The sequence below is a fragment of the Mus caroli genome, unplaced genomic scaffold (assembly GCF_978045245.1).
Source record: "Mus caroli unplaced genomic scaffold, Mus_caroli_1 scaffold_19, whole genome shotgun sequence".
NCBI classification, from domain to species: domain Eukaryota; kingdom Metazoa; phylum Chordata; class Mammalia; order Rodentia; family Muridae; genus Mus; species Mus caroli.
The window spans coordinates 77,820,657-77,848,548 of record NW_028227274.1 but is presented as its reverse complement, the minus strand read 5'-3'; positions in this window follow the sequence as shown (position 1 = coordinate 77,848,548).

Below are 27,892 nucleotides of genomic sequence, written 5' to 3'. Positions count from 1 at the left end.
TTGCACCAATACTAAAATGTCTTGATAATAGTAATTGGGTAAAATTAAGTAGGTAGTATAGATAGCTACTTAAAGAAAATTCAAACTCTATCAAATTTAGAAAAACAATTAAATAAGTTCTATTTCCTTTCTAAAATGTATTTACTTGTTTTTCTTTCATACATATGTATAAGAATTCTGTTACTTTCACCTCTGTTACTCTCTCCCACTGCTTCCTTCTCCCATTGAAAACTTACATCATACTAATATTTCTACCTTCAAATATCATGTCTTTCGTGCTCTCTTTTGGAAATGGAAATATCATATAAATGATAGAAACAGTTTGGCAGGTTCTTCAATATTTAAACATACCTTTCCCTGTGAGTCAGCTATCTCACCCTAGATATTTTCCCAAAAGGAATAAAGACTTATGCTTGAGTTTTTCTACAGCTTTACTCTTAGTATTGTCAAAATTTTCAAGAATCCAGTTTTCTATTAGCTGATGAATGAAGCATCTTGCTGTGACTTAATACCCAGCATCAATTTGCAGCATCATTGGCAATTTAAAACAAGTCAGAAAACTGAAGGTAAGTCTAACATTCTATAGTCTGACTTGTTGCATTTATTTCAAATTTTAGAACAGGCAATATTAGCGTAACAAAAGAATAGTAGATTATAATTAATGACTGGATTAATTATTTAGAGATATGACTTAATTTATGGAGATTTATGAACACATTTATCAAAACTAACAGATTGTATTTTCAAAAATGGTGAATTTTATTTTATGTAAATTATCTTATCAAAAACTACAGGAGTGGGTGGATGGGTGGGGGAAAACCCTCATAGAAGCAGGGGTAGGAGAAATTCAATGGGGGTTTCTAGAGGGGGGAAACCAGAAAAGGGGATAGCATTTGAAATGTAAATAAATAAAATATCAAAAAACCCTAAACGCTTTATTTGTACATGGACGTTTAAAGGTTATATACCTGTATGTGTATTTATCACCTACACAATAAAGTGTAACCAGAGCAAATGGTACTACTCTGTCATAGATAGTTCTTTTTCTTTTTCTTTTCTTTACTGCTTTGCTTTCACTGCATAACATATTTTTGTAATAAAGATTTTTTCCAGATACAGAAAATGATTTGGATAAGTTAAAAGCCAGGGGTCATTGTGGAATAGGAAATATAGGAAATAATAATAATAATTATTATTATTATTATTATGATTGTAAAAGACAGAGGAACAGGAATGTGCTGTGAAATTGTACCTCCTAGAAATGTCAGAGAAGCTATATTCATGAAGCCTCATCAAAATGGCAGCCTAAGCAAAACCTGAATATGACTACCAAAGGACATACTAACATGGCCAGGGGGGAAAAAAATCACAGGGCCTCAGCTCTAGACAAAGAATGTGATAAGCCGGGGAAAGCTAAAAGTAGGGGAAATAGTTTTCCACGCCTGGATCAAGCTTTTCAAGACTGTATTTCCTTGGCTGAATGGAGATCAGGCAAACCGAGGTGTGCCAGTCTTTCCACTGATGCCAACTTGGTACATTAATCTCTAGAACTTCCTGTGTTAATTTCTATTCTTGTGCCTCAAAATTAACTTCCAAACTGCAAAGATTAACCAGGTTTCTGTATGAATTCACCTTGAAATGACTGCAGACATCTTGAGTTGTAGCCACCAGGACTGCTCCGAAGGAATCGTCATGTTTGCTTGCAGAATTTCACTGTATATTATAAATAGAGAAAACCATTAGTTTGGTATGTGGAGTTTAACATCACTCTATTGTGTCAGAATGTGCCTTATACTTTGGTATCAGTTTGAGACATATTCTGGCTTGACATCTACTCTGACTCAGGCCCCTGATAATTTCATGACAGTCCCAGGCTCTGCAGAAAATGCCTGTCAAGGTAGCTTATCCCGCTCCCCTCAGGTATGTTTTCTTCCACATCAAATATGGACTGAAATAAAAGAGATCGGGCACAAATACACTTGGAATAGGAAAGTGGGAAACGAATCTTAGAATTCGTTCAAGACTAAGCCTTTTTTTTTTTTTTTTTTTTTTTTTTATAAAATGTAAGTTGTCAATACAAAAAGTACTAAGTCAATAACAACTGTAGGGTGACTGAAGTTTTCTCAGTATGTTCTTGATTCTAAAACTGACCCTACACACGTTCAGAGCCATGCATAGCCTAGAGTCATTTTGGAAAAGACTTCCTATTTACTTTCCTGTGAGTAATAGGAGATAGCTGAACAATTCAACAGTTCTCTACACTTTGTTATTTTAGAGGAACTTCTATTACATATAATGTCTTCAAATGACGAATCATGGGATTTCAGGCAATGGCTCGGGGCCGGCAGGAGATGTTTGGGCACAGTTTTTTGTTTGTTTGTTTGTTTGTTTGTTTGTTTGCTTGTATCTTTAATATCTGAAGATTTCTCTACATTCTCTTTACTGAGAATCTTAGAGATCAACTCAGAGAGACTGATGTGTCCATTCTAAGAAAAGTTAAGTGACATCTTATCTTATGAACAACAGAATTTTTGGTTGGGAAATATACTTATTTGTTTTTTTGGTTTTTTCTTTTTCTTTTTTTTCTTTTTTTCCTTTTTCAAGACAGGGTTTCTCTGTGTAGCCCTTGCTGTCCTGGAACTCACTCTGTAGATCAGGCTGGCTTCAAACTCAGAAATCCACTTGCCTCTGCCTCCCAAGTGCTGGGATTAAAGACGTGTGCCACCACAGCCTGGCAAAGATTTATTTATCTTATGCATATGATTACACCATTGCTTTCTTCAGAAACACCAGAAGAAGGCATCAAACCCCATTACAGATTGTTGTGAGCCACCATGTGCTTGCTGGAAATTGAACTCAGGACCTCTGGAAGAACAGTCAGTGCTCTTAACCACTGAGCCATCTCTCCAGCCCAGGAAATAACTTTAATGTAAAAACAGAAAGATTAGATTTATGGAGAAATGTAGTTTTCTCAAAAAATTAAGCTATAATGATGAAGTGTTCTAATCTATAAATACATTTTTATTATTAAACATGATTGGTATGTTTTGAGTAAACAACTGTCCATTATTTCATTTATTGCAAATAGGAAATTATACAAATGACTGGATACTTCTTAGGTATTACTTTAGTATTAAAAAGTCAGATCAAATAAACACATAGGCAATATTAAAAATTATTCAGAAGTATCTACAGCATTTTTATGTTTCTTTATCTCAGCCATTATCCATTTCATTACTTCAACCCTGTCTGTCTGTCTGTACACACACACACACACACACACACACACACACACACACACACACGCACACACGCACACACAGACTGGAGCATAAATCACTATTAGCACCATTTGCTCCTTTAAAGTGTGTACTTTGAATGAAGATGAAATTTGAGAGATTAAGTATATAATGCACTCACATGGATTTTATATAAAGCACTCACAAATATATATACACACACATACACACATATGCTCTAATTCTATCCACAAAATAATTACTTTTACCCTAAGTTTTGAATTATTTTTCTTAACTGTCATTTAAAAAACCAATGGGTGATAATAGTTAAATGGAGATTAATATATATTCTTGTTTTGGGTTGTGAGCCTAGCCTTTAACTGCTGAGCAGTCTCACCAGCCCTTAATATATATTCTTTAGCACATTTTGGCATTAAATCCATCCTGTAAAAGGATTTACCATTTAGGCAATAAGTGTGATGGTGAAGTCCTCCATCTAAGCCCAATAAGACTTTGACGGTCACTGTCAGCATCTTTGGCCTCTTAACCCCTCATCACTTAGCAACTGCCTGTTCCTCAGCTCCAATTTCTACAACAATGCTGGAGAACAAAGAAACCAAGACAACAAAAGCTTTATTTTCTGAAATGTCTTTATCATTTGCTGATTTTTAGATGAATCCCTTTGTGTATTTTCTCAGTTTTATTACATGTGATAAACACTTGGACAGCAGAGTGTTTGTTAGCATCATCAAGAGAAATCATCAAAATTCAACCTTATTCATGGAACAGAAAATGGATAGGAACATCAAAAATATTAAAATAGCATAACCCTGGAGCAATAGCACACAGTGTCTTACTTTTACAACGATGGAGAACAAAATCACATGACTTTGTTGAGGAGTGAATTATGTAGAAGTAGGAAAAACACTGAGCAATGTAATCTCTTAAATTTCATCTTCATCCAAAGGTGAAGAAGGACATTGCAGGGGCAAATGATGTTAGCGCTATGGTAACAATTCACACATTTCTACTAACATAGCTCACTACATAATATTTGCCTTGTAAGGGAAATCATAAATTGTAACTCATACAAGTATATTTTCACTCAAGAACAGCAATAATATTGAAGAAAATAATATATGTTAGGAAATTGATCCTTGTGTTGCAAGTCATGTATTCTAATCAGTGAATTCTGTCGTTCTTGGTTATATATTACTTCATGATTTTCGATGGAAAAATATGACCCTTGACTAATATGTTTTCTTCTCTGACAGGATAGCTAAATGCTTAGAAATAGAAACACTTTGTTCCCTTGACAACACAGAAAAATACCATTGTTTAGAGTGATTAAAAACAATACTTATGGTCTCATGTTTGCTCACTGTGCTTTTAGAAGACTGTCAAGCTAGCTGTTAACTTTAAACTCACAGCTTAAAGCCTCATTGCCAGGAAAAGACCCTCGAGTTTTTGAACAAACAGAGCTGCTGATGGGAAACACAAATGAGCTAGGACAGTTGTAGCTATTGTGGCTCACAGTAGTGACCCGATGTACTGTACTTTCCTGTGAATGGATGTACGGGCAGCTAAGCAGTAATGAAGAAATAGAAGAGTTGCATTGCTATGATGCCAAGTACTCAATTCCATCTTCCCAAGTAGCTCATAATATGGACAGAGCAAATTTAAGTTTATCATTTGCTTCTCCAAGGTCTCTATGTCTTCTCATGAAAATCAGTCCTCTCTATGGTGACAGACATGATCAGGGGACCTTAGCATAAAAGCTACTTTAAGGTTTCTCACGATGAATCCAAAAGTACATGCAAAATACAAAAGGTACATGGAGAGGATTCCCTTATCATTTTTCTCCAATTACATAATTATTTTTAGTGGTGATAAAATAAAATGTACACACATCAGATACAAAAAAATTGGAAAAAGTTAATAAGTAAAAATTTTCAGTAGGGACTCAGCAATTCATGGATTAGATGCTACATTGAAATACCTAAAGAACAAAACTTCCAACCAGATCAACATGATGGCTCAATAGGTAAAGACATTTGGTGCCAAAGCCTGACAACCTGAGTTCAGTCCCTAGGACCTACTTAATTGAAGAAGTGAAACAGACTTGTGAAACTCCCACAAGTTGTGTATACACACCACCACGACCACGAGCAGCACCAGTAAATGAATAAATGGATAATTATAAAAGAGAATAAATCTTTTAACCAAGAAACATCTTCCCATATGAGCAAATGTTGAGAGATCTGTAGGCATACATTTTTTTTTGCAACCTACTTTTAATAAGGGTTTGACCTTTCCTCTATCCCACAATCCAGCAGAGGCAGTGGAAGAGAAAAGTTATAGGAGATGGGAACCTGTTCAGCAGTAGTTCTTTAGGGGCAAGCTCGATCTTCTTTGACAGCAGTTCAGTCCCATAGCAAACAACAAATATGACTCAGCAGCTGCAGACCAGTTCTCTAGGCATCTAGAGTCCAGTCCTTTCGACAGGCAGAAACCAGACATGAACCAGCAGCTGTAGTTCAATCCTAAAGAAACTGCAAGGCTTGACAACTGGTCTGAGCCACTTCATGAGCAGTTCTTGGGTGAGTTTTTCTCAATGTCAGTGTTACTACAAGTAGAGTCAACAACTTTATGTAAGGAGAACCAATACATGTGTGTTGTTAGGGAAGAACAGCAAGGCAGAGCAAACCAAACCAATGTTCAGTGCTCGTCTCCCACTGTCTGTAGAGTCATATTTATACCCTGTAATCATGGGTCCTATCACGTGTTTGCTATATCAAAACATCCTTTTACCTGTGTCTGCTTCAGGAAAGCATTCTTTCATGTGTCTGCTCCAGTAAAACATCACTTGACATATCTAATTTCCCAAAGAAACTAGAAGATTCCATTTCAGAGTTCATCATGACTGAATAAGATATTAAAAATAAGTAAGACATTAAAAAGCAAAATGGCTCTTTTAATGAAGCAGCTTCAGACCCTGTAGGTGGACGTGAGGGCTATATTTACACACTTTCTTAGTGAGTCTATCTGGTCTCTGATACCATGCAGCCTTCTCATATCTAGATCCAATCAGAATCCACATTCATGTGCTTTCTCTGTCAGGCTGTCTGTCCTCTGTCCTGTGCCTCCTTTCTATTCTCAGACACAGCAATGAGCTGCATTCATGCACTTCTCAATTGCCATTGAACTGAAATCACCCTGGTCTTGGGTTCTGAGTATCTGAAGGACTGATTTACAAACTCTTTCTAACTGATCTGAAATCAATCAATTCAGTAGAACAGCAGAAGCAGAACAATACTTCTACTCCACAGAGGCAATCAGGAATCTCATATCAGATCCACAAACAAAAATCAGTCCATATTACCAGCTCCTCAATACAACCAATATGAAATTGCCAGGACAACATGTCTTCTCCAAAGAGAACTAGAACTAGTCCTATAAAAATGTTCTCTAATGAGAACTACCCATATGAACCCCAACACAGAATCTAAAAGAACAATTGAAAACATTATCAAATAATTTGAGAGTTTAAAGAGAACGCAAACACCTAAGTGAACGTGAATAGGAAAAAACTCCTGAATGGAGTCCAGGAAAATAATGAATGCAAATCAGAATTTAAAATGTTAATTCAACAAGGAGATAGAAATATTGAAGAAAAGTCATGCTAAATGAAGACAAATTCAATAACCCCACTACAAAATGCCGGGGAAATCCTTAACAGTAAAGAAGGCAAAACAGAAGGCAGAGTATGAGGACTTTAAAATAACGTAGAAGAACTGACCATACAAGCAAAGACTATGAAACATAGTAACAATAATTTAAAAGCATGAATGGAATATGCAGGAACTGTGATATGACATGAAACACCAAACCTATAATTATAGGCAAAACGAAGAAGAAGAATCCAAGGTCAGTGGCATAAACCAGATCTTCAACAGGATTATAGAAGAAAACATTCCTAAATTAAGGAAAGACCTACTTATGCAAATACAAGAAGTCCAACGAAAACCAAATGCATAGGACAAATAAAGAAACTCAATTAAGATAAAGAGTAGAGTGTAGCAGAGACTGAAGAAAAGGCCATCCAGAGTCTGCCCCACCTGGTCATCCATCCCATCTGCAGACACCAAACCCAGACACTATTGCTGATGCCAAGAAGTGCTTCCCGAAAGGAGCCTGATATGGATGTCTCCTGAGAGGCTCTGCCAGAGCCTGACCAATACATATGTGGATGCTTGCAATCAACCATTGGACTGAGCAAGGTGACTCCAATGGAGGAGTTAGGGGAAGGACTGAAGGAACTGAAGGGGTTTGCAACCCCATAGGAAGAACAACAATATCAACCAACCAGACCCCCCAGAGCTCCCAGGGACTAAACCACCAAACAGAGAATACCATGGAGTGACCCATGGCTCCAGCTGCATATGTAGCAGAGGATGGTCTTATCTGGCACCAATGGGAGGCAAGGACCTTGGTCTGATGAAGGCTTGATGCCCCAGCATAGGGGAATGCTAGGGCAGTGAGGCAGGAGTTGTGGTGGGGGGAGCATCTTCATAGATATAGGGAGGTTTGGAATAGGAGGCTTTTGGAGGGAAAACTGAATTTATTAACATTTGAAATGTAAATAAAAATAAAATAACCAATAAAAAATTTAAAAACTCAATTTAGTGATTATCTCTCATTTTACAGTTAAAACACCAAATGTACAAAGCAACCGACAGGTTTTGAAAGCTGCAAAAGAAAAGGCGCAGGTAATACATAAAGGCAGACCCAACAGAACAGTTGACTTTCAATAGAAAATTGAAAATCAAGAGTCTGGATCAAAGCATTGCAAGTTGTAAAAGACGACAGATGCCAACCTAGACTCCTTTACTCAGAAATACTATATGCTGTGGTTCAAAGAGAAAGGTAATCTTTCTATGATATGAACTAATGGAATTCATGTACACAAAATCATCCCCACAGAGAAAGAAAGAAAATGAACAGAAATGAATGGCCAAGAACACAAACAGCCCAATGGCAAAGCTGTGCCATTAATCATGTCATAGGAGAATATGACACAGCCCACTTGGTAGGAGCCAATGGAGCTGAGAGCTGTGCTTCTATCTATGAACCAAGATGTCAGGATGTGACAAAGAGGAAAATAAAGTTGTGGCTTTTCATAGGTAAGGGTTTCAAATGATTCTGGGAAGAAATGAGTGAGGGTCGTGGTTTTGAAAGGAATGTAGAGGGTTGAAAGAAAGGCAGGAATCAAGTGAGGGTGTCAGGATATTCTTCGAAGGCAGTATGAAAGTTGAGGCTTAGAGGGAGACAAAGTAGAAGCTCTTGTGTAATGGGAGGTATTTGAGCCAGTGTCATCAGAGGACAGTGAGCAACCAAATATGAGTTTAGACGCATCCTGGGCTAATACTAAGGCTGCTTTTAGAGCCGGTGGGCAAGGTTGCCGTCCACTAACTTTTGTATCTAGATTTTTGAAAGACAGGCAACAGGGGAAAGGGTGGATCCTCCTTTGCCCAACCCCGAGCAAATCAACACTTGCAAACAAATGCCCAGAATCACTATGGAGAAGAATCCGTTTCCACAGGGGCATCTGTAGGATGAGAGGAACCTCCAGATGCGTCAGTGTGGCTTTTGTTGCATAGGCTCCAGGAGCCCAGAGAGACACAGAGACAGAGCAGGCAGCTCAGAGGCAGCACTTCCAGGGTAGGTGAGAAGACATGAGTGAGTAGAGTGATTGGAGGAGAGAAAAGGCTGCAGAGATAGGGTCTAAAGTTTGAATCGAATGTGGTGGGGTGGCAGGAGGCAGCAGGAGTAAATAATCTGCACACGAGAGGGTCAAAATAAGCGATTTGTTTCTATGATGCAAGACAGGACCCTTTGATTATGCAAGTGGAGCCTAGTGTTCTTCTGGATTTTGTCACCAGACATAAGTGAAGGTACTGCGAAGCCACGGAATTGGGGTAGAAAGGAAAATATAATGGGGATCAATCTGCTGAGGTTATCTTTGGTGGATGTAAACCTGTACGTAGGATGAACATTGAAGACAGGATCTATTCTGTGTGCCTGAGTTCAGTCTAGAGAGTTTATTACTCAGCATCTTCATTTACATAATACACTTTTCTCTAGGAGATGTTTATCCAGTAAAATAGTTGTTCATGGGGAAGCTTCTACAAAAGATTCACACTTCAGGAGAAGCCATACCTCATTGCTCTTATCAATCCTATCGTAGTATCAGTAATTTTATTAAAATTCCAATCAAATTTTCACACTATGGACCTGAACTAAGCTAACCTTCAAATTCTCAATAAATTTATGACTTTCTTCCTGTGACATTACTAGAGAAAGGTGTGCTCATAGAGGAAGTGGTCTTGAGTTTGGCAATAAAAACAAATATGAGTTACTTAAATGGAAATTCTTCCCAAAGAAAGGAATTTTTAAAAACATGGGTTTTTTTTCTAAGTCATGCAGATCCCAGAAATCTGTCCAAATCTTCATAACTAAAATCCCTATAAGATCATGATGTGAGAGACTGATTATTCTTTGGTACCCAAATATGGGGTCAGTTTAAACTTTTCTAGTTAATGAAACTTCATGGAGAGATCAACTGCAAACATATTCCTTTCTTGATAAGCCCCAGGAAGGGAAATACTGGGAGAGCAAGTATTAAACTGCATTTGAGGAGGAGAAAAAAATTATTTGATTTTGAGGACATTTTAAAGGTCTGTTAACTTTCTCTAGTTCAAGTTGCTACACATAGAAAACTGCCATACTTTGGAGACGTTTTCTTTTTAAGTTTGAACTCTTAACAGGGACAACGTAGCTAGAATTTTTTTCACACAGTAGGGAGAAAAACACTCATTTAATGAAGGATAGTAGGTTGTCGTTAAACTTGATTTTATCAACAGCTGGTCTAGTGAACTTAGAGATAACATAATCATGGACACAGCTTAGATATAATCACTCTTACATCTCAAGTCTGGGGATAGAGCCTGGTACTTTGAACAACATTGCAAACACTTCCAGTGAAAGAAGAATGGCAGCCTGAATTAAATAAAACAAAGGCAGTTAGAGAGTTGGCTCAGTGGTTAAGAGGACTTGCTGCTCTTACAAAGAGTCAGAGCTGGATCCCCTCAGGGGGCTTACAACCACCTGTAACTCTAGTGCTAAAGACTCTAGTGTCCTCCTCTTGCCTCCACAGGCAATCCATATACACATGGCATGCATACTCAGACACACATATAGACACATAATTTAAAGTTAAAAAGTTAAAAATAATAATATAAAAACCAAACAATACAACAACAACAAAACTTTTTTGTTTGTTTGTTTGTTTGTTTTTGTTTTGTTTTTTCGAGACAGGGTTTCTCTGTATAGTCCTGGTTGTCCTGGAATTCACTTTGTAGACCAGGCTGGCCTTGAATTCAGAAATCCGCCTGCCTCTGCCTCCCGAGTGCTGGGATTAAAGGTGTGCACCACCACGTCTGGCAACAACAAAACTCTTAACCCACTGTCTAACCCTAGATGGGTAGATTCCAGTGCAAAAAAAAAAAAAAAAAAAGGAAAGAAAAAGAAAAAAAAAGGCAATATATCTCATCTTTTTTTAGATTTATTTTGGATATTGAGATAAAGCACTGACCAAAAGCAACCAGCTTGGAGAAGAAAACATTTATTTCATCTTACACTCTATAGTTCATCATCCAGGGAATCAGAAGCAGGACCTCAATGCAGAGGCTTGAAGCAGGAATGCAACCACCAAGAAATACTGCTTCCCAGCTTGCTGAATGTGATTTTATTCAAAAAATTTAAATTCATAATTTCATTCATGTGGAGGCTTTAAAGACTCCACAAGGAAACTAGCAGAACGAATAAATAATATCATGAAAGTGTTATGCAAAATTAACATTCTAAACTCAGTAGCATTACTACATGCCAACCACAAACACACTGAGAAAGAGACCATCTGGGCAAGCCCACCCATAATATCCTCAAACAAAACAGAATGCTGTTGAAAAAGTCAAGGTAATGAAGTGGACAAATCTACAATAACAAATTTTGAAACAGTGAAGAAAGAAGTTTATGGAGATGCCAGAAGACAGAAGGGCCACCAGTGCTCATGATTTGGTAGCATTGATCTCATGGAAAGTGGTCCTTCTATCGAAGTACTATACACATTCAATAAAACACCAATAAAATTTGCAGTGTCATGTTTCAGAGAAATAAAAAAATCTAGAAATTCATATGGAAGCACAAAAGATTATAGACAGCTGGAATAGTCCCCAGCAAAAATAATCCAGTTGAAGGTATTGCCATACCTGATTTCAAGTTATATTTTAGAGCAATTAAAATGGCATGATGTGGGCACAAATACAGACACAAATACAGAATGGAATTGAACAGATGACCTACATAAGACCATACAACTGCAACCACATGACATTTGACAGATGTAGAAGAATATAACTATATCTTTATTCTCCTACACAAAACCTACTCCAAAAGGACCAAAGACCTTAATATAAGACCTGAAGTTCTGAAAATGCTTGAGAAAAAAGTAGAAAATAATTTTCACTATATAAACTTCTGTAAGCAATTTCTGAATAGGATGCCAGTTACTGGTGACATAAGACCAACAATTGATAAGAGGGACCTCCTGAAATTAAAACTCTTCTGTACAGCATAGATAGAACTATTAATTTTTGATAACTTAATACACAGCATCTAAATCATTTCTGCCCTCTCCTCTCCAGCTCGTCTAATGTCTCTAGAGACAAATTCACAATCTCTTTATTATTGTAAAATATATATGCATACTCATAGAGTCATACACATGTACATGTATACATGTGTGAATGTGCATATATGTATGTAAAATCTACCGAGTATAGTTAGCCTTACACGTATGTACATGCAACCAGAGCTGACCAGTTGGGATAGGAAAACCTATGAGTAAGCTCATCCCAAGAGGAAATTGTTTACCCCTTTCTCAGTAGCCGTAGACTACTCTCATGGAGTGAAGCCATATGGAATTTCCCCTCTCTATAGTGGCATGTCAACTATCATTATGCCAGTCTTGTTCAGGGAACCATATTGTTGAGACTTAATCGTTGTATTTTCCATGTTATGCCTAGAGTACACTATCTAGACGCAGGAGTTCTACATCTCTAGCTTTTATAATCTTTCCACTCTTTCCCTCGTTTCCTGAACATTTTCCCTGAACATTAGGTTTATGTACATGTACATAGCCACTCTAGAATTCAGCCAAATTTGAGAGCTGTCATAATTTGGCTATACCAACCAATCCTGGGGATATACATAAATGACTCAATATCTTTCTATAAAAATATGTTCTCATAAATATGTAATGAAATTGTGGTATACACACAATAGAATTTAATTCACTTATAAATAAATGTGAAATTATGAAATTTGAATGCAAATGAATGGAAATGAAATAAAAACCCCACAGATCAAGCTAACCCATGGCCAGAAAGACAAATATTGCATATTCTTTCTCATATGTAGATCTCTTTCAGATTTCTAGGCTTAACATAGGGTCTCTTTAAAGGCCAGAAAGCTACAAGGGTTGAGTTTGGCAGGTAACAAGGAAAATAAACTTTAAACATGAGATAATAGTAGAATATGGTATGAAAGAAGAGGGAGAAAAACTAGAGGTTAAATGATGTAAATTGAGATGAGAGTGAAAGAAAACAGGAGACAAGGGACAGAGTGTGGTTAACTACAACCAAAGATGTGTAAAGTTACATAGAATCCTACCGCTTTGAAGTTAATTAAAATTATAATACAAAAAGCAAGAGTCTGAGGAGTTATTCTGCATGGATAGATAATCTTGGTCCCAGAAGCCATAGGTTATGAAACAAAATCCCAGTGCCAGGTGTGATTATGTTTATGAGTTGTTGATGAGGGAGGACTCACAAGTCCCCAGTACAATGCAGTCTTTACTTGGGCTCTTGGGTTCTCATCAGAAGGAGATGCAAATCGTATATTGTTGAAGACATCAAACACTTTGCATTCAGAATGTAGAGAAATCAAAGTGGACCTGAGCTGGAAGCTTCCTTTCTGCTCGCCAAGTTTCCCAATGCTGGAAGTTGCTATGTAGGCTTCTGGGAAAGAAAATTGATCATCAATATTATTTATTTGTGAGCCTTGAGAACTTTAACATCAACTTTCAAGATGTGGCCAGTAGTGCCATAGCTGCGTGACTGCTATTGAGGTAACCAATCACTTTCTTCTTGGATTTCAGAACTATTCCAAAGAGGGATACATGTTCTGTACTATTACTCTACTAGGAAGCCATGAGATGCTATAGATCCTAGCTGAAAATCCATTACATTTTATATGGATATGATGACAGACTGCCTTCTAAATATTTATGTTCATACTCATCATTTAGTGCTCCTCTACTTCTTGGTCAGAGAAGGTTTTGCTTGAAATGGGCCAAAGTTAGTGCTGGGATTTCAATCTGGTGAAAGTATCAAGACTTTTTAACTGCTGAGTGGTTAGCCCTAGGCAGGATATTTATAACATCTCCTTCTAAATCCAGGGTACATTGCAGAAAAGAGGTCAGGAAAAATACAAGAGCTGGAGGTTGAGGTGTAGAAAGTTCTGTTTTAAATATTAAAATGACCACAACACTGATAACATCAGAGTAGCCAAGAGAACAGCCTTCTAGTTTGGACATTCACACCCACTGCCTCAGTTAGGGTTTCCATTGCTGTGAAGAGACACCATGATCAAGGCGACTCTTATAAAGAAAAACATTTCGTTGGGGTCGGCTTACAGTTTCAGAGGTTTAGTCCATTATCACCATGGTGGGCAGCAGGGCATCCTTTTAATTTTAACTTCAGTCTTTGACCTCATAGCAGCATGTAGATAACATTTCATTTTTTCTAGACCTTAGACATAAAGCCGGTAACTCAGATAAGGAGTGAAACATGATTTCTCTTTAATGAGTGGTGGAGGCTAAGCCTTGGGATAGTTTCCTTAAGGAGGTTGTGGTGGTGTATTCTGGTAGGCAAATGCTGAAGAGGATAGGGAAGAAGGATTATCAGTTTGATATAAGCTTGGGACACAACTTTAGCAAAGACATTGTCACCTCAGAAGCTCTTTCACTCCTGGGAGAATGAAGGTGTCCACACACATAAACAAAGATAAAGTCTTTACCTGGATGGGCTTGTCTCCTTTGAATTTCTTCAAAGAGTGTCAGAAGATAAAGATGGGAAGAGTTCTTTTGCATGAAAAGAGTGCAGGCATGACACACTTTAATTAATTAACTAATTAATTAATTAACCATGATTATCAATTCCTGTCATAAGAACAGTTTAGTTGTCAGTTCGAAAATAGTATCTCTCCTTTAGTGAAATGAAGCAATATTTTAAATTATTTTCCATTTTATAGGTATTAGGATGAGTGTTCTACTTTGCATGTAGATCCGTGCTCCCCTTGGGGGGCCCTTGTTCTTTTTGGAATCTACTCCTATTTGTGGCATATATACTTAGGGTGTACATCACCTACCTTTGGAGTGAAAAGTAGACATAGGGGATCTGTAAGACTGCCTTTTTCTCATTTGCTAGTCTATTTACTCGAGCACCAAGAGACATATCCTGGTATAGTCCTTGCAGTTGATAACTGCCCATTGGTTGTGAAATGGATGGCTTGCAGTAAATTTAGGACGGGTTGCTTATGTTTTATGGGTGAATTTCTCTGTGCTAATAGTCGTTGCTTTTTCCATACAGCAACATAGACATGCAATATTACAAAGGCACACTTTGAATTAGACGCAAAATGTTAATCTTTTTTAAAATATATTTTATTACGTATTTTCCTCAATTACATTTCCAATGCTATCCCAAAAGTCCCCCATACCCTCCCCCCTCTCCCCCATTTCCCTACCCACCCATTCCCATTTTTTTTTTTTTTTTGGCCCTGGCGTTCCCCTGTACTGGGGCATATAAAGTTTGCGTGTCCAATGGGCCTCTCTTTCCAGTGATGGCCTACTAGGCCATCTTTTGATACATATGCAGCTAGAATCAAGAGCTCCGGAGTACTGGTTAGTTCATAATGTTGTACCACCTATAGGGTTGCAGGTCCCTTTAGCTCCTTGGGTACTTTCTCCAGCTCCTCCATTGGGAGCCCTGTGATCCATCCACTAGCTGACTGTGAGCGTCCACTTCTGTGTTTGTTAGGCCCCGGCATAGTCTCACAAGAGACAGCTCTATCTGGGTCCTTTCAGCAAAATCTTGCTAGTGTATGCAATGGTGTCAGCGTTTGGAAGCTGATTATGGGATGGATCCCTGGGTATGGCAGTCTCTAGATGGTCCATCCTTTCGTCACAGCTCCAATCTTTGTTTCTGTAACTCCTTCCATGGATGTTTTGTTTTCAATTCTAAGAAGGGGTACAGTGGCCCCACTTTGGTCTTCATTCTTCTTGAGTTTCATGTGCTTAGCAGATTGTATCTTGGTTTGAATTGAGTCTTTTTGTTAGGGTTATTAGTTTGGCCTTTTAGGCCAAGGTAGAAAGAGATAATACAGACACCCCAGTTAGTGTTGTCTGGCAGACAGCTGAATCTTCAGCCTTAGATTCTCTAGTTAGAAAGTAACTGCTTCTGTCAGTAAACCACATCCCCTTTGCAGTGTACAGGCCTGCTTGCTTGACTCAGGCTGCCTGGCTCAGGCAAAAGAGAGAGTCTTAGCACAAAGGTGTGCCAAGTCAAAAGGTATTTCCCTGGGTCTAGTGATGCAGGTTCTAGAGTGCTACTTCTAGGGTGTATAGGAAGGTTGCTCAATATTTTGTTAGTTTACTTCCAGTTTCAGTGTGTACCTGTCTGAGAACGTATATGATTTTGGTCAGACCGAAGTGGCTTGAATTTATCAGTGCTGTCACTGCTACTGTTCTTGGCCAGGAAAACCACCCTTTCATTATGAGATTGGATTTCATGGAGAAAACAGAAAAACAGAAAAAAGTGTCAGTTATGTTCCTTGATATTCATCAATACCCCAGAGTCATGGCCTTGTTTCGCTGCCACAAACAACAAGAAAGGCTTTGGGAGGCAGAGCTTACTCAGTGATGGAGCTTGTGCAAGAAGTGCCTTTATTTGACTTAAGGATGGCCTCCATTCAGCATCACAGCATCACAGCATCACAGCTGTCTGGACCCTTGATGGTCTTATAAAGAGATTTTCCATTAATCTAAAGTTAAGAACCCAAACTTGATAAAACTTAGCCATCCATAAAAATGACTGCAGCTCTTTTTTTTTTTCCATCTTTGGTAGAATTGGCTCATCCAAGATGGAGCTACTTGTCAGGCCTAAGAAGTCAAGGTGTATCTTCAATATTGTATTTTATACTACTTACTTGATTTTTTTTTTTGAGAGAGAGAGAGAGAGAGAGAGAGAGAGAGAGAGAGAGAGAGAGAGAGAGAGAGAATATTAATTTTAATTGTAAATTGACATGTTCCAGAACCATCAAGGAAATGAGTCTCAGTGTGGGTTGTGAAGGTCAGCATGGGCTAGGAGTATGACTGTTGAGAATTGTCTTGACTGATGGTAAAAGACTCATCCCATTTTCACGGCCTCATCCCATACACAGGGATCTTGGAAGGTGTATGTGTAGAAAGGGTGCTGACCATGAATAGACATGCTTGCATTCATTCCTCTCTGCTCTTGAAAAGAGAGATGTGATGTTGCTTCACGATGCTCCCTTGACTCTCCTTCAGTGTTGGATGGTGATCTGAAGTTATGATCTAAAATTAACCATTTCTCCCATAAGTTGCTTTTTTCTCTATTTTTCCATCCAACACGTGGATTCTAGGGAGTGAATCAGGTCATAAGCTTGGGAGTAAGCACCATGACCCACTAAAGCATCTAAGAAAATTTTGCAGAAATTTGGAAAAGGACTGTTTCCTGTATTCTAGATTATCATATTAATCTGCTCTTTTTGAAGTTGATCTTTATTAGATGTTATCATCATCTTGGAAAATACTTCTTCTCATTATGATGCTTAGACCCAAACCTTCAGAAAGGATTATGCACATGGGCAAAATAGGGTACCCAGTGTCTGTTAAGATGTTAGAGTAACCAAGACAACATTGGAAGAGAAATCAGAATCTAAGCTGAGGGAAAGGAGCAAAATGACTAATATATAAATAATGATATAACTGAGTTAGTTTCTTTGTTCTTCTTACAAATGTAATAGACAAAGCAAGTAAAGATGAAGACTAAGATTAGGATCTTGAAGCTGCACAAGAAAATTAAAAAATAGGACATTCTGGATAAAAGAGAAAGAAACAGACAAGATTGAAGTCAGTTACTGGAAAGGCTAATTTTCATTCAAATAAGATGGTGGCAATGAGCAAAGATTGCTGGAGTATGTGAAGAAATAATTAGCAATTCAGGAATCCAGTATACTTCTTATAAACAATTGAAGTTAGTAAAGCCACTAGAAAGTAGGTATACTTCTGATTCCACCCCCACCCCCCACAGGGGAGGAGGAGAGAGGAAGATAAGACTTTGAAAGCTAATGCAACTTACTAGACTCAGGAAGTTCAGGAAGCTACAATATTCACAAGATCCGTTCCCAGGTTTTAAATGGTAAATGATTGATGAGGGAGAAGAGGTTTTGTTTGCTTGTTTGCTTGTTTGTTTGTTTGTGTTTAGGATTTTTTCATAAAAAAATGGGGCTCTATACTGGCTGGTTTTGTGTGTCAAGTTGACACAGGCTGGAGTTATCACAGAGAAAGGAGCTTCAGGTAGGGAAATGCCTCCATCAGATCCAGCTGTAAGACATTTTCTCAATTAGTGGTATCAAGGAGGTGGGGGGGGGATGACCCCTTGTAGGTGGTGCCATCTCTGGGCTGGTAGTCTTAGGCTCCATAAGAAAGCAAGCTGAGCAAGCCAGGGGAAGCAAGCCAGCAAGTAACATCCCTCCATGGCCTCTGCATCAGCTCCTGCTTCCTGACCTGCTTGAGTTCCAGTCCTGACTTTCTTGGGTCATAAACAGCAATGTGGAAGTGTAAGCCAAATAAACCCTTTCCTCCCCAACTGCTTTTTGGTCCTGATGTTTGTGCAAGAATAGAAACCCTGACTAAGACAGGCTCCAAAGTTTCAGTTTATGTTGGGTTGTCAGACATAAAGCTGGTGTAAGCTTTATGATGATATGGTTGCTTAAGAATCACTCATGGTCCTATAAGTAACCCCTCACCAATTTACCTATAGCCACAATAAATGCAATGGCTCACTGGCTAGTATTGGGTGGAATAATTTTTTTGCAATGTCACAGATGCCCTATCTGAGATGAATATATATTTTCACATCTCCTCAGAAGAAACAAAATCAGAGGTCATTTAATTTGGAAATTATGGAGATTCTAGTTATACCCCAAGTCAATGTTTCTGAAGTTAATGAGGCCTAGTAATGGAAACAAATTTTGATTAAAAATGAAAATCTTCTTTCTCTTCTATGAGATTTAGTGTATCAGGTTTTATGTTGAGGTCCTCGGTTCACTTAGATTTGAATTTTGTGCAGGGTGATAAATAAGAATCTATTTACATTCTTTTGTATGCAGAGACCCAGTTAGACCAGGATCATTTGTTGAAGATGCTGTCCTTCCCCCATTTTATGGTTTTGCCTTCTTTGTCAAAAATCAAGTGTCGATAGTGTGGATTTATTTTTGGATTTTCACCTCTACTCTATGGAACAATTTTTCTGTTTCTGTACCAGTACTGTGCAGTTTTTATCACTATTGCTGTGCAGTACATTTAAGTTCAGGGATGATGATTTCCCCAGAAGTTCTTTTATTGTTCATGATTGTTTTGGCTATTCTGGGTTTTTTGTTGTTCCATATGAAGGTGAGAATTGGTCTTTCAAGGTCTTTAATAAATTGTGTTGGAATTTTGATGGGGATTGCATTAAATCTGTAGATTGCTTTTGGTAATTTTCATTTTGTTAGTCCTTCCTATCCATGAGCATGGGAGATCTTTCCTTCTTCTGATATCTTTTTAATTACTTTCTTCAGGGACTTCAAGTCCTTGTAATGTAGATCTTTTACTTTCTTGATTAGAGTTACACCAAGATATTTTATATTATTAACAGCTATTGTGAAAGGTGTTTTTCCCTAATTTCTTTCTCTGCATGTTTATCATTTGTATACATGAAGACTACTGATTTCTTTGAGCTAATTTTAAATCCAGCCTCTCTGCTGAAGTTGTTTATCAGCTGTAGGAGTTTTCTGATAGAATTTTGGGAGACCACTTACGTATAAATCATACTGTCCATGAATAGTAATACCTTGACTTATTTCTTTCAAAATTGTATCCCTTTGATATCCTTTTGTTGTCTTATTGCTCTAGCTAGAACTTCAAGTACTATATGGAATAGCTAGGGAGAGACTGGGCAGACTTGTCTTGTCCCTGATTTTAGTGGAATTGCTTCAAGTTTTTCTACATTTTAATTGATGTTGGCTCTTGGTTTGTTGTATATTGCTTTTTATTATGTTTAAATATATGCCTTGAGGGCTGGAGAGATGGTCATCGGTTAAGAGCACTGACTGCTCTTCCAGAGGTCTTGAGTTCAATTCCCAACAACCACATGGTGGCTCACAACCATTTGTAATTGGGTCTGATGCTCTCTTCTTACATCTCTGAAGAGACAATGTTACTCACATATATAAAATAAATAAATATTAAAAAATATATGCCTTGAATCTCCAAGACTTTTAATATGAAGGAGTGTTGGATTTTGTCAAAGTTTTTTTCAGCATCTAATGGGATGATTGTGTGTGTGTTTTTTCTCTCAGTTTGTTTATATAGTGCATTAAAGTGTGAAATAGCCTTGGACTCATTGATATAGGAGACAATTTTATGAACAGAACACCAATGGCTCAGGCTCTAAAATCAACAATTGATAAGTGGGATCTCATTAAACTGAAAATTTCTGTAAGACCAAGGAAACTGTCAATAGGACAAATGGCAGCCAACAAATTGAGAAAATCTCTTCATAGTCTTACATCAGACAGAGGTCTAACTAATATCCAGAATATATAAGAACTCAAGAAGTTCTACTTCAACAAACCTTAGTGCCATTCAGAATGGCTAAGATCAAACACTCAAATGACAGCACCTGTTGGCAAGGATGTGGAGAAAGTGGAACACTCCTCCACTACTGGTACGATTGCAAACTTGTACAACTACTCTGGACATCAATTCGGTGGTTTCTCAGAAAATTGGAAATAAACCCAGCTGTACTGCTCTTAGGCATATACCCAAAAGATGTCCTACCAGATCGCAAGGATACATGCTCCACTGTGTTCATAGCAGGTTTATTTATAATAACCAGAATCTAGAAACAACCCATATGTCCTTCAACCAAAGAATAGATACAGAAAATATGGTTCATTTACAGAATACAATACTACACAGCTACTAAAAACAAGAACATCATGAATTCTGCAGGCAAATAGATGGAACTAGAAAATATCATCCCGAGTGAAGGAACCCAGACACAAAAGGAAATGCATATGTACTCACTGATAAATGGACACTAGCCATAAAGCACAGAATACCCATGATACATCCATAGACCCAAAGAAACAGAACAAGAAGGAAGGCCAAGAGAAGATTTTGAGTCACACTTAGAAGGGGGTGGGGGGAGAAAATAGTCATAGGAGGTAGACAGAGGCAGGGAACTGGGTGGGAGAGTGGAGGGGAGTGGGGGGCAGGTGTGGGGAGAGATGGGAGAGAGATCCAGAGTACCGAGACAATGAATGGAAATTTGTAGCTGCTGGGAGTGGGGGAATCTTTAGGAAGTTCCAGAGACCTGAGATGGGGAAGGATCCCAGGAGTCAATGCAGGTGATCTTAGCCAAGAAGTCTAACAGTGGTGATGTGGAACCTAAAGAGGCCACCTCCTGTAGCAAGGCAGGATTCCCATTGGAGAGATGAGGACACCAACTGGCCCACAAAACTTTCAACCCCAAATTTGTCCTGTCTAAAAGAAATGCAGGGACAAAGATAGGTCAGAGACTGAAGGAATAGCCAACCAATAACCAGCCCAACTTGAACCCCATCCCATGGGCAAGTACCAATCCCTGACTTTATTAATGATACATGATATGTTTGCAGACAGGAGCCTAGCATAAGTGTCTTCTGAGAGGCTTTATCCAGCAGCTGAGTGAAACAGGTGCTGAGACCCACAGCCAATGATGTTCAGGACTCTTATGACAGATTTGGGGGAAGGTTTGAAGGGCCTTGAGGGGATGAGAACCCTACTGGAGGACCAACAGAGTAAACTAACCTAGTCCTCTGGGAGCTCTCAGAGACTGAACCATCAACCAAAGAACACACACAGGCTGGAATGAGGCCTCCAGCACATACATGGCAGATGGGCAACTGGGTCTTCATGTGGGTCCCCTAACAACTGGAGCAGAGGTTACTCCTAAACCTGTAACCTGACTTGGTATCTGTTCTCCCAAAGGGCTGCCTAATATGGCCTCAATGGGAGAGAATGCTACTAATCTAGGAGAGACTTGATATACTGGGCGGGGGGTGGGGGGGTGGGGGTGGGGGAATACCCTTTCAGAGAAGGGGTGGGCAAAGGGTTCCAGAGAGAGAATGGGCGAGGGCAGTGTTTGGGGTGCAAATTAATTATTTAATTAATAAAAATTAATAAAAATCCAGATCAAGGTGAATGAATTTTTGAGAACCAGCATCTGTGTATTTGTGCAAAAGGCTGGAACAGATGAGCGATGGAGTAGTATCAGCTTTGAATTTAAATTTATGATTTCTTTTCACTTAATCACCTAGTTTTAATACTATGTAGTGTGTAATAGTTTTATCAGAGAGATAGCTGGCATTTCTCTTTTAAGAACAACAAGGAAGGTGAGCCAGCATATTATGTAGTTACCTCAGTTTCTGCAGTTATTGCAGATGAACCTGGAACATTGCTTAAGACTCATAGTTGAGTGTTTTCTTATGATTTCCCAAACTTCATAAATTTCAATGAAGATTTTACCTCAAATTATAGAACAATGACTTGGCTTCCTTCTGCGGTGATATACATATGATCATCTTATTTTCTCCTGCTTTCTTTTCTCTAAGGCTAAAGGCGAAGCCTATTTAAATTTCTGCATTGCAAATTATATCCTGCATTTGCTACATTCTGTCATATAAACTTATAAAGGGCTAATGGGCCAGAAAACACTTGAAAACAAAACCAAATCGCATAGACCTAGGATTCTCTTGCCTTTTGCTGGGTACCCACTCTGTTCTATAAACATTTCACTCTCAAAGCCAGTAACTAAGTCACGTCCCCATCTTCCTCCATTGTCCCTTACAAAGCTCAGTCCTTAGTTCTTTCCAAGGTCTCTTATAATTTGACTAAAATAATGAGGCATTCCACCTGAGTGGTCCTGAGAATGCACTAGGTATTTTTAAAGTGATAGATCTTCATCTCACTCTGGGGAGTGAGTTAGAGAGGGATAGAGGAGATGATAAAAGTGGCTGCTTAAATATCAGATTATTTCCCTAATTACCAAAAATGGAAAGAAAATGGAACTATTCTTTGAGTAGTGAAGCCTTCCCAAAGACCAAATAAGTCTGTATAAACAGATTTGCCTTCCTGAGAGTGATTTAGTAGAACGACACTTAATTTGTTCTGAGCACCATTGGCGCATCAGACACAATGGCAGATGACAGCCCACATAACCTCTCTTTCAGCTTTCATCTCATACACTGTATTTGAAGTTGAGTTCAGATAAGAGAGAGTCACAGAATTAATATTACCTTGGATCAGCTAAGTCTCCAGAGGAAGCAACAGAAGCTGTTCCGGAAACAATAAACCCTTTAAACGTGACAGGGGGAATGAGACCTTAGAAGGCCTCTGAAAGTATCCATTATTAAAGAAAGGACAGGGGACTTTGATTTTTTTTTCTCAGTAAAAGTGGTGATAAAATAGCACCAGTTTTACATACAAATTCAAAGATCTGGGATGGTTTATGTTAAAAGTCTTTCTCCTGCTCCATAGAGAAAGAATTCATATGAACTATATTTGTCATGACATTGATATTTGTCTTTTGTTTAATTTTTCCTGAAAAAGAAAATCAAATAAAAATGGGTTACTTCAGCAGCAAAAGCCAAAAAGAAAAAGCAGATTCCATGAATATATATATATATATATATATATATATATATATATACCTTTTCATAAAACATCCAAAAGTCCAAACAAAAAAATACATAGATGCCTAAAGACTCGAAGATTATTTTAACTTATACAAAATGTGTAGTTACAAAAAAAACAGGAATATTTATAAGCAAAATACATAGTCCGTGTGTGTGTTCTAACGTCAATATGTCCATTACTATTAGCATTAAAAGGAACACATTTAGAGGGTGGGATGACTCAGTGTTTAAGAGTGACTGCTTTGCAAGACAAGAAGTATGTTTGAATCCCCAGAACCCATATGGAAACTGAGTCTGGCTGTGGTGTCTGAAACCCAGCACTGGAGTCAGGGTGATTGTTCTAGCATTGGTTGGGAAATGTATGGATCAGAACCAGAGGCGCTTATTACTACTCAATTCTTTCATCATTAATCCGGGCAAGACCCAGCAGGGAATCTGTCAATGAGTGTTTCTCACTAGCTTAACCTGAGGGAAAAAACTTTCAATTTCAGCCATTTTGCTGATAGTGGATTGTAAAAGGTCTTCTTCCAAAGTCACTCAGAGGACTGTTGACAAGCTTTATCCAGCCCTGCCCCCATCTACATGGGTAAAGGAGACCATGGGAGAGATTTTAACATCTCATTATATCATTGTCCCCATGAAATTGTCATTCAGTGCAAAGAGCTTCTCCAAGACAAGCATTGTCAGTTGCCTTCAATGCTAGGTGCAGTGAATTGAAACTCAACTTTCTTGAATGAAGTGCTAAACGTCCTCATCTTCCAATCTTTCCTTTAGGGAGAAAGAGGCTGATTACAGCAAAGAGAGCTGATTTTAGCAATTTCTCTCAAAGAGCCACTTCTCTGCTAAGTGTCAGGGTCGGGACATATGAAATAAAGTGTTCAATACACTGTTAATGGATGTCCTGGAGGGACCACTGACTTATTTATTCAGGGAAGATTCGGCAATATTCAACAGAATGGTAATTAATGAAGCAAGAACATAAAACTCTACATTTAAGTGAATTCATCACCCAATGAGAATAAAAATAATTAGGATCTAGCTATAGGTCATTGTTTCTCAGAAGAAAAAAAATAATCAGAATGTTCTGTAGACAATGACCTATCTGTAACAAATTATCTCTTAATAATTTTAATTTCATTGGTTGAAAGTGGTATAATTAAGGATTTAAACTTTAGTTAAATGAATGTTCTACAAAATTTTATTTATTTATCTATGCCTTCCATTTTCCGAAGCTCCTTTGAACATATCTGTAATGACCTTAGTTGTGGATACTGCTCTCAGGTAATGCTCGTTAGATCCCTAGGGGAAAGCTGCACTTGGATTTCCATATTTCATTACCAATCTTCCTAATCACATGTCCCAGTATTTGTATATTCAAGCAGATAGACAGACAGGCACACACACACACACACACACACACACACCACATACAAGTGTTTGCATACACCAATGACTTCATGTGATGAACTCATAAATAATTCAAACCTCAGCATAGCTATTCCCCTGTGGTGGTTCTCATTCCACACTAAAGCTTTTGAGTAACTGGAAAGACTATCTTCAAACCAAATATTTTAGGATCGTGTTAAAGGTATATAGATATTTCTAATGTGTAGTTGTCAGTGAAAATCTTGTTCTGGAATCATGGATCCGTGACATATGTCAGGTTTGAAAGGTCTTCCATAGTTTCATGGTCAGATCCAGAGAAAACAATTCTTAAGTATTGAATAGATGATTGAAGGTCCAGATTGCATTTATTTGGACTCAAATTTAAAAGATGGCATACCTTTTGATTTTACCATACCCACAACACATAACTCTATTAGTGCTGCATACATTAGCAGAAATAAGAAAAATTAGCTGTGTATTAGAATCTCACGGCACCTTTTGAAATACAGAAATCCCTGTGTCTGACTTCATATCTATGGAACAGAAAAATTTAAATTTAAGATAATGATGATGCTGTTCACTGGTATAAATCTAAGATGGATTCAGTGTGACCATGCCTTTAGGTCAATTCTAAACATATTTTTAGAGAAGGTATCACATACGACAAACCCTGAAGTAGCTTAAACTTTTTAAGCCATGTGTTATTGGCCATTTCTCTTTATAGCCTGCTTGCCTGTTTCCTCACTGCGATCAATAGCTCATTCCCGACTATATATTTTGATAGAAATGTTTTCCTTTATAATTAGTAATTATCAGTAAGTGTCTTCTTCCTACCACTTTTAGTTGTTATGAGGTTATAGTAATAGACAGAATGCATAGCCAGGGGCTGTAAACAAATGAAAGAAAATTGGCAAAGTGCGAGTGTGGGGAAGAAGATCAAGACAAAGTAATGACATGAGTTTATAGAAAAGAAACCAAGTTCAAAAAGGCTTCCCAAAGGAAGTGAAGGCTACAAGGAGGACTTAAGAAAGTGCCATGTAGGTGAAATGTGGCCAGGTCTATGTGACATAGAAATAGGATGTCAAGCAAATTGTGCCTCCCAGGATTCAGGTAGCCAAACACTCCTGAGTAGCATTAAATGTCACATGTCTCAGTGAACACTTGTATCTCAGGTTTTCTTTAGAGGATAAGTCTGTGATGAACTATTAAGACACAATTATTTCTCTAAGAGACAACTCAATGAGGTTTCCTACTGAAGCTTAGTCTCTGTGATGGTTGCTATTTACAGTGCCTTAATTAGAATTACAGTTATGATGTAAACAGACCTCTGGTTTTACCAGGGAAGCAAGCACAGAAAGGAAGAGATAGCTTGCTGAAGGCTACATGGATCTGGCTAGTGAAGGTCCCAGGGGTGAGTATCTCCAATGTCGGCAGCAAACCTCCACATAGTCTTCTGACCCATGCTCCTAGAGGAGATGCATTGATGTCAGCAGGGTTTTCAATAGCTTGAGATTCCAGCTGCAGCTTTTCCAGGCTCTCTTCAGATTTGTGATGCAGATTCCTTCACCTTTCCAATTTTATACGTACTTTGCCATCTGGAAGTCAAGGTTGGTGCTGCCCAAGTGTGTCTCAAGGAACTTGAGACCATCTTCTTCCTTAATCTACAGGACACTAAAGACTCTGGACATTGTATGAGAGTTTCCTTTTAATTTACACTGGGAAACAAGAACACCAACCATATAACATCATGACAAAGCTGCAGAGGTGTGCTTTAAATGTCCTTCTTTGGGATTTTAAAAGTTGATTAGTTGACAAGACTGGCCTTTTGATACTTCATAGTTAAAGACTAAAATGGTCTTTCTTCCATGGTCGCTTATGTAAATGTTTTCTGAGCTTGTTTGAAACATTTTTTTCCCTTTATTCTGTCCTAATGAGACTCAACTGCAAGTAAGAATATTCAATGATATCTTCAAATATGATTCGTGTAAAATTAAAAAATCAACAATTTTCTAGTTAGCCATGAGAAATTTAGAGACACTGACCCAAAGAAAAATATTAGGAACACATAGAACCTGGACTCCCTGACCTAAGTGAGAGAAAGATGCTCAGAAGCACTACTTTGCAAAAATATGGTAGAAATTTATTCTTTTATTTTCTTAATGGACATATTCATCCATAATGAGACTTGCAGAGAAAACTTTTTTCTGCAGAGAAATTATTTACATACTATATAACAAGTTGCAAAGTGCTCCGAGACCTATTTTTAGACATAGGCAGATACATCATGTTGCAGAGTGGAAAAATACTTTGTCCAAGAGATAATCCTAGAGTCCATTACATTGTTGTTAATTTTTTTGCTTCACCTAGCATTACATTTGAGAAAACACTATTTAAGGCACTCAGGCTGCAATAACAGCATTCACAATAAAGAGCATGCTCTTGTGTAGGTTTTGGCAGGTGGTAGGTCCTGCCATGGGGGATAGAATTGTGACTTTTCCTCAGAAAATAAATCAGAGGTACCCATTCATCCAGACAACCTGTAAAGATATCTGAACTGTCCTTGCCTTTGTTAGAGTGCACTCATTCCTTTAGTTCCTTCTTACTATTACCTTTATATTTCATGATAGGAAAACATAATTTGAGAATATCGATGTGTATCTAAAAGTTTTATAATTTGACTTTTCTTATCTATGTCTCCTCTCCCTGTCCCCTAATTAGATGAAACATTTTTTTTCCTGACTATAGCCATCTAATATTACGTTTCAGGTTATGATATAAAACTGACCAGTTTCTCTACCTGGTTTGCCGGATGATGGCTGGACCTCAATAACATGTCAGTCTCATATTCTAGTTTGGAAAAAGTATATATCCCTGAAGAAAAGGATTGGATGTGTATCACCAACCATATAGAGAAGTTCGGAGGCATATATTTTTGAAGAAAAGAATCAGGAAGGATTCACTCTGGTTTACTCATTTCCAAAATATTTATTGAATAATGAGGACATGCTAAAAATATATGGAAGTGTTGTGTTTCATCTCTGACTTCATGATGTTCACAC